At 38.6% G+C, this 7507-nt stretch overlaps 1 long non-coding RNA gene across 1 annotated transcript; it reads left to right on the top strand.

Annotated features, from left to right (window-relative positions):
* LOC109726481 lies at positions 4112 to 6776 on the top strand. The gene is made up of 2 exons (XR_002220532.1): positions 4112 to 4374; positions 6432 to 6776. It is a non-coding gene; the product is annotated as an uncharacterized LOC109726481 (long non-coding RNA).

Here is a 7507-nt window from a genome sequence, read left to right on the forward strand (position 1 = left end):
GCATAATTAAATAACTAAAATTAGTAACTCTCAAATTTATGAAGGTGAGTAGTTCTTGAAAAGTGAGGTGAATAAATAATGATTTGCCATAATGTGGTAAATAGAATTATCAAATCCTAATGTATCAAAGTTTATGGACCCTACATTTTGTACGGACATGTTCACCTTAAATTTGCAAAGACTAAAATTGCACCCTAATACTTAAATGCCAAAAAATAACTGCTTAGTTTGTGCTTTGATTGTTCCAATTTTGCCCCACCACCGCTACTCAGTCATTTTCACCCTTTGTGCCTGAAGATGAGGCCTGTGTGTGTGTGTGTGTGGGGACAATGTTACCTACTTCCCTTTTACCCTTTGCTTTTGCCACTCCCCCGTTCTATTGTTAATACTTTGCTTTCTTCTCTGCCAGTAGTATGATCCACACCTTTTGGGTGGAAGCTACATCTATGCATGCCCTAGTTTGTAATTGGGTTAACAGTGCTTCTGGTGCAGACATCGTTGTAGGTGTCTCCGGAAGAAGAAAGGAAATAGGATGAAATAAAAGAAAAGGAGAGAGAAGAAAGAAAAATAGGTAGAAATGGAGAGGGAAGGAGAGGGAAGGAGAGATGCTAGGGAAGAAGGGGACTACACTCTTGTCCTGTATGCATGGGTTCTGACGAGAAGGGGGTAAGTAATGAATTTTTTTCCTTCAAATTTGGAATGCGTGCCATGAAGAGAGAATGAGATTTTGCATTTTTTTTAGGAAAAGCTTAAAAATTGCCTTTTGTATTTTAGAGTTCTTGCAGTTTAGGAAAATTACTATTTTTGGGATGCATCCAGAGAGAGAGTAGAGTATTTTAACAAATATGCAGTTCAACTTAAGAAAATTACTCAAATCAAAAGAATTGAAAGTATTTCTATAGCATACAAGTATTCCAAAAGATCTCTTGGAATATTGTTGATGAGTCAGTATTATATACATGATAGATAGTGATTGCCTTGGCTTTTGAAATTTCAAACATGACCTCTAGTAATACATTTCTTTTAAAATGCTAAACCAATGGCTATCATCAACACTGCATGTATAATGCTGACTTATCAACAATATTTTGAGGGACCTTTTGGTATATGTGAAGTATCACTATTGGCATAATGGTAGGTCTATTGACAGTTCAACAATTTATTGTTGATTATGTGACACCACCACTGTCTTGTAATGGATAGAGTGGTGACTATCCATCGATATATAAGGGACTAGCACTCTAATGAGTATCTTGGGCTTAAGCATTCTGATTTAGTGGCGCGCCTAATAAGTTGCTAATACTAGTGGTTTAGATGGTGTGTTACATTCAGTATTATAGAAAATTGCCAGCTAAATGTGTGGATACAATATATGGAACAATGTGCTATACTGTTGACATAGTGGAAGCCACCTCTTGAACCTGTAGGAGCCATCTTTGCCCTCCTCCAGTGCTTGGTGGGTCTGATTTGTGTTAGTTGACCTGACGAGGACATCAAGACGTAAAAGAGAGAAGCTAATGATACCGCAATAGTACTGTTTGGATAAGTAGATAAGGACTAGCACTCTAATATTTGTAACTTGGGTTTAATCATTGTGGGCAAGTGATTCAGGCCCAACAAGTTGCTAGTAGTAATGAGCTAGTTGGTGTATTATAGATCAAGAATGAAAGAACAAAAATTAGATAAGAAGGTTTATTATCATGATCTTTTAACAGAGGTCACATGTGGATAGGTGAAACCGTGAAAGGACGCCGTTTTAGTTTTGGTACTTTTCTTTGTTTAGTTTTTTAAAAATAGTTTAGGTCACCGAGTGCTTGGATTTAAACCATGAGTTAGGATGGATAACATATGTCACACAACAAAGATTTTATAAGTAGCTCTCAATCGAATTTTTGTCCATTATAAAAAGATCAGTTGAGCCTTATAGATCACATAGTCACGAGTATGCTATTCCAGTTTTGATGAGGTTGAAAAGTTCTAAATTTGGAAAATTTGGAAAAACATGAAAAAATGTTCAGCAATAGTTCAGCTAGTAAAATAAAAATAGGGCTTTTTTGTTATTTGGCCTTCTTAAAAAAATTTATTTCCAAAATAGCCTCACCAAATTTGTAATTGCAATTTTGGCCCTCCTTGCCACGCAGGTGGCGTCAGCGGCACGCGAGCAGAGTTGGGGCTAGGGTGTTAAGTTGAACACGGTGAACCATTCACCGTGTCCAAACACGGTGAATGGTTCACCGTGTTTAGTGAACTTATAATGCCTCACGCTGAGGAAAATAATACATTAAACACAGTGAACTATTCACTGTGTCCAAATACGATCAATGGTTCACCGTGTCTAAACACGGTGAACCGTTGACCGTGTTCAGTAGAACTCCACCCAGGTTATTGCAGATTTCAGCACAACAATACAACAAATCGTGATACATCGACAACACAACAAATTCAACATCAATAACACAACAACAAATCCACCACAACAACACAACAATAAATCCACCACAACAACACAACAATAAATCCAACAAAACATCAATAGAGTATCAATACTATATCATCACAACAAAATATCAAAAAATAGAGTAAGTTTATCAATAATTTAGAAATTTTTGTGCAATTTAATATTTACAAAAAATGTAATGTCATGTTCTCCTCCTAGTCCGTCGACCACGTCGACCTACACGTCCCCTACCATGACCGTGACCACGATCAACGCCATGCTCATCGAAGGGCTCTGACTTCCAACTGGACGAGATGTTCGATAGAGCACCCTCAACAACTGGCTGAGTGTCCTGCGTCTTGATCACCTGTCTGATCTCGTGCTCAACCATAGCAGGTGTTGGTAGTATGTCTGGTCGTGGAGGAGCCAAAGATGAGGGCTGATTTGCGTGGAAAGACTGTAACTGCCTTCGACGCCTACGATAAACAATATCAGTTGGTCGAGGTGGATCCTCTAGTACTGGAGGTGGATCCTCTGGTACTGGTACTGTGTCTGGATGATAAGACAGCTCCTCTATCGATGAAGATGGTCTCGACGGACTATACAATGGTACATGGCCTGACGTCGATGGTCCACCATGTTCTGCTGGCCGTGGAGGTACTGTGTCTGGAAGCGTAGGTAGAGTCTCCAAAACTACTTTCATTTGATCGACAATTTTTGATAGGGCTTTTAATACCCCGCCATATGGAATATTTGGCAGGACACGTCTAATCGTATAATGTGATTTCTGCACGACATCGACCTGAAATAAAAGCATCATCGTAAAAATTACACTAAACTTTATGTATAAAAATAAATATAAAGAGATTATATATTAAAATCATACTAATACTCTCTCGACATATCCACGTGGCTGATACGCAAGTGGTGGGCGCTGTACTGGCCTAGATATCCACCTTTTGGTGATCCTCCAATACCACGGCATGTAAATAGTGGTAGCTCGAATAGGATCTGGATCTACTTCAGGGTCCACCTCTATTATGTTGATCAATTTATCATCCCAACACTGAATATATGAAGCATGATATGCCGCCCAATTCTCATCGGCTCTACCTCGTGAAGTGATGCGAGGTATGACAACCATTCCTTCAGGTATATGCTCCAGAAGACCAAACTGTCGAAGCATACGATCTGGAAGATATAGCTTAATAATATGGAAGCAGACTAAGGTCGTCCTAGATCGCCAAACTTCAGATCCCGCTACACAAAAAGGTGGGAGTGTCTCTAATACTGCATCTGTACAAGGCCTCCATATAATCTATTGTGAAAAATAAATATGGTTACTTACCCTCTCGTTTTTAAATAAAATTTACAGTTATAATAATAAGTCGCAATGGGGCAAGGAGGGGCTTGGTCTAGCATTTGAGGCCAAACCCCCCTCCCTCCGAGGGAGAAAAAAAAAGGAGAGAACTTTGAACTTTTGGACCTAAATAAGCCCCAAACAGCCAAAAAAAATAAAAATCTGACTGTTGCTCGGAAAGGCCCAGCCCTTATTGCTCAGGCTAGGAGGCTATGCTGAGCCATAGGTTCGGGAAATTTGGCCAGAGACGGCACGGCTCGGCCCCCAGCCTGGTTCGGTCTGTTAAATGTGGGCTGTGCCACCCATGCACGGCCCACATTACACCCCTACCTTTGCCTCTATTAAGTAGTTTTGATGGTAAGATGATAGTTGGACTAACTTCAAAGGATAAGGTTTTTCATTCACTGTTTTTTCTACAACTGTAGCAAGTAACATTACATTGTAGTGTTATGGTTCTCTTCCTAGTAAATTTTGAGGAAACACTAATATGTCCCTTTCAGTTGGGTTGAAGATGCTGTATTGGCTAATGTGAAGGAAGATAAACAGGGATGCACTTGGTTTGTAGTACAGAAAAAATGTGGGTGACTGTAATCTTCTTCTGTTGCTTTATTGACCATTAATTATAGCCACATGAACTGTCAGGATTTGTACTGCCTAGTTATGTACCTCTCTTCAGTAATTTCCTGTGGGATAAATTGCTTGGTACATCTTTTAAGTCACATATGGGTATCTAGAAGTTGCATAATGAAGAGTCTGTTCTGCTAAATCTGGCATTCTTCATGAAGGTCGGCATATGTTCTCTCTGGAGACAACTGTTCAGACATGCAGGAGTGAAATTTCTTTTTTTATCTTTATTGGCAAATGATTTCTTGCAGATCTATTGTTTAGCTGCAGGAGCTTAAGGGTGGGATTGTTTGTGCATATACTGAAGAACTAATAGCTTTAGAATGATAATTTACAAAGTTAATATGACTAAAGTACATGATAAATTGTCCACAAGCTGAACGGGTGCATGTTATGTTGAACTTTCTTACTCTTTCATATGATCTCCAAGTTTGCTCCTGTGGAGACGAAATTTGAGCTTGGCTGGGGTGCTATTAATGGCACATAGTCTTTGGTACTCTTTACAAAGGAAAAAAATAATTTTTGAATTTCACAAAATTATTCAGCTCTGAGAAAGTTTAAATACATCATGTTTAGCGATGTCAATTGTTGATTTGGATGTCTTTATAATCGAAAAAGAATCTATTGCACAAAGGGCTTGATGCAATTAATGACACCCTAGGTCAACTCATGGAATTTTCCTGTATACCTTCTAGACTATAAACTATGACGAGCCTTTCTCTTATAGTCTTTTTATGAAATTCTTGTTGGATCAAGGTTAAGCCAAGTTTTGAGTCGATTCTACGGTTAAGCGTCGAGGATAAAGGTTACTGGATGTCATGTTCTGGAACCTAAGAAGTCTTCCAGAACATAGGTCAACGGGGGCCAAGGTTCTACAGAACTCGAAGGTGTTGGATGGAGGCTGGTATGTGGTGTCATGTTCTGGAACCTCTTACTCGTGTTATGGAACATGGTTCATAACCAGCAACTCAGGTTTCGGAACATGACAATATGTTAGGTTCCAGAGCTAGCTCTTTTAGGTTTTGGAACGAGTGGCTGTGGTGAACAAGTCAAGTTGGATTCGACTCTGATTTGATCTAATTTTGTGGTTTAAGGAGTTGGACTAGGAACATCTTATGGAGGGTTTTTAAGCAGAGATCGACAACTAAGAAGTGAATTGGAAGACTCGGATGGTCGATAGTGATTTCTTCCCTTCTATTTTGAGTTGGGGGTTTAAAATCTTGTAATTCCTGTTATAGTATTTAGAGCTTCAATGTGAAACTCTTGTTAAGAAAGAAAAGAGTGGGAGAGCCTGAAAGAGATTCTTGTATTGACTTTACTGCATGTACTTTTTGTCCTGTGGATAAATTGAAGAACGCATTGAGAAGATCTTGCCTACGGACAAAGGTCTACATATCATTGGCCGAACCACGTAAATTTCCTCTATGCTTTGTTATCTTTATTGTTTTGCCGTTTTTGTGCTTGTTTTCTCAAGCGATCTCGTCAAGTTTTATACGTAAGATCCAGTTTTCCGCTACTCTGTTGTGTCGAGAGGGTTTCGAGGTGTTTTTATTCGGGTCCAAGTGGTTGTTTCAATTGTTTGGTTTCCCTCTTTGTATCTAGTATCTTAATCCATTAAATATTCTTGTGACAGCGACTTGCTGTGGCAAGCAGCTTCATGAAATTACGCTACTTGGTTTTGGCTCCATTTGCAACACTAGTAAATACTATTCACTCTGCTCACCCTCATACCATAGTATCTCAATAAGAGAACCACTTTTTTTGACCAAGTAAAATATTGTTGATTGTTAGTCTATTTCTGCATGGCTTTGTTAACGTGATTACAGAATTAATTTACGAAAGCAAGCTGGATTGATTCGAATCAGAAAGTGCTTCACTTCTCGATTTTGCTCTTATTATGTGAATGAAATAACTTTTTTGTCCTTACTGTTACATGTTTTTCCTCTTAATTAAGGTTCCTGAAGATTTTTTCTTCTTTTTTTTTTTTTTTGTCCTCTCCTTTTTGTTCAGAAAGAGAGACTGGAGAGAGAGATGGAGATCAAGAGGATCAGAGACGAACTTCTTGCTAAAGCAAAAGAAAATGATTCCCCGGCATAAACATTTCGCTATCCTACTCTGTAATATTTAAAATTTGTTTTGAAGTTTTCCTTCTAGCGACACCAAGAGATCTCTCTCAGAGATATGAAACAAGCTTTGCCAATATATTCTGGTAATAAGCAAGGCAGGTTTTACCGTCATAACTGACCATTTGTTACTGTGTTATCGTGGGACCGATTGTTGATTACTCGTCATATTTGCATTCGCACATGTGTTTCTGCATACGATATATACTACAATTCAGGCCCCTTGTGTGAATCACCTCCATAGTTTTGTTTCCGAGAAGCAACCGTGCAAAATATTTTTTGCTGAAGAAAAAGCAAACCAAACCTTGTGCATCATCCATCACTCTGTAATTTTGGAGGCGAACGGCGCCATCAGTTGTCTTAATAACTTGATATATTTTGCAGAGAAGATTATTTGAGAATAGGGCCGGCAAATGAGCGAGCCAGCTCGTGTTCGACTTGTGTTCGGCTTGATATTTGGCTCGCTCGAGCTCGGCTCGAATTAATTTCAAGCAAGCTTGAGCCTAAATTTAGGCTCGAAATTAATTTCAAGCCGAGCTTGAGAATTACTCGGCTCACTCGAATTAAGCTCGAAAAGTTCGATATATATATATATATATAGAGAGTGAGGCTACTATACTTCTGGAAGCACGGACCTTTCCGTGCTTCCAGGTTATTTTTAATGTTCCGACTTTCGAATCGTCTATCGCCTTCGTTAAACTTGATCTAGAGTATTTGAAGTATATTTGCTTAATGAACTAAGGGGCTCAAACTTAACGGCTGAAAATAAAAATCTTACAAAACGTGATAATATGATATTAAAATTTTAGATCAAAGATATTGATCTTGTTTTATATAGTATAAAGAATTTCCAATCAAAATTTCATATGATTTGGATATTTCTACACCGTTAAACTTGCAAACGGCTCACCACGGTCATTAAAATTATTGATTTTGAGTCCCTTCGATCACTAGGCAAATGAT

The sequence above is a fragment of the Ananas comosus genome, linkage group 21 (genome assembly GCF_001540865.1).
Source record: "Ananas comosus cultivar F153 linkage group 21, ASM154086v1, whole genome shotgun sequence".
Lineage (NCBI taxonomy): Eukaryota > Viridiplantae > Streptophyta > Magnoliopsida > Poales > Bromeliaceae > Ananas > Ananas comosus.